Genomic DNA, 1075 nt, shown 5'->3' with positions numbered 1-1075 from the left:
CCCCAGACATCAACCAAAAAACAGCGGGCCCCACAACCACCAAAGCCTGTGGGCCCAACTCGCCATCCCCTCCAGTGAGAGCTCTCCGGCCACTGCCACAACGCCAAGGCCCAAACCCTCCTGATAACAGATCTCAGTGATATGTGTCGGGGCCCCGCTACAATATTGTTACGGCCGGCTCGTAAAGCCGCAACAAAACAAGGAGGTGAGCACGCATTCAACATTTTAAGCCCATTTCTGGGACATTTTTATTAAGAACACTCATATTTATATTACTGTTGACAGTGTAAATGAATAATGTAATGTAGTGCATGTAGTGAGAATGGGAGTCAGTTAGAAAACCAGTGTAGTAAAATGTAAGTGTTGAAGTGTAATGTGTAATTAGTCACCAAGCGGCAGCTCCGAGCCCGAGGATGGAGTGTAAGGAGAGAGAGAGAGAGAGAGCGGCGTCAGAAGCCGTCCTTTTAAACCCCGGAAAACACTGGGCCCTAATTGTCACGATTGTGGTGCAGAGAAGAACCCAAGCGCAGGCAGGCAGTGAAGGGGTTAACAGAAAATATTTAATTACAAAAATACACAAAACAAAACCCACGAGGGGGTATAAATCAAGAACTAAACTAAGGAACAAACAGAAAACAAAAGACTTCCCACGGGGGGGCAAAATGAAAACAAGACAAATAACTAAACTCAAGGAACTCGACACAACGTCTTAAACTTAAACAAGGCAGGATAAAACTAAAGCAAAAAACACAAGACTCACAGTTCTCACAGGACACAGGAACACGGGCAACAGCATGAACACACACATAAGAACAATCCACGAGCACAGGACAAAGAAACATGAGGGTATATATAGGAACACAAACAAGGGATAACGACATGGGGCAGGTGTGGGACATTAAACACTCAGGGAAGGATAACTAGGAAACGAGATGGCGGGAACAGAGACGAGACACTGGAAAAACACATGAGAGGCATAAACATCTCATGGTCTTCCCACATAAAACCCAAGAACTCTGTCCCGATCCCACCACACGACTAGAATTTCATAAACAAGACGGTGGGACCGTGACAC

Source organism: Triplophysa rosa, unplaced genomic scaffold, assembly GCF_024868665.1.
Source record: "Triplophysa rosa unplaced genomic scaffold, Trosa_1v2 scaffold272_ERROPOS173870, whole genome shotgun sequence".
In the NCBI taxonomy this organism is placed as follows: Eukaryota; Metazoa; Chordata; class Actinopteri; order Cypriniformes; family Nemacheilidae; genus Triplophysa; species Triplophysa rosa.
This window is presented reverse-complemented; position numbering follows the sequence as displayed.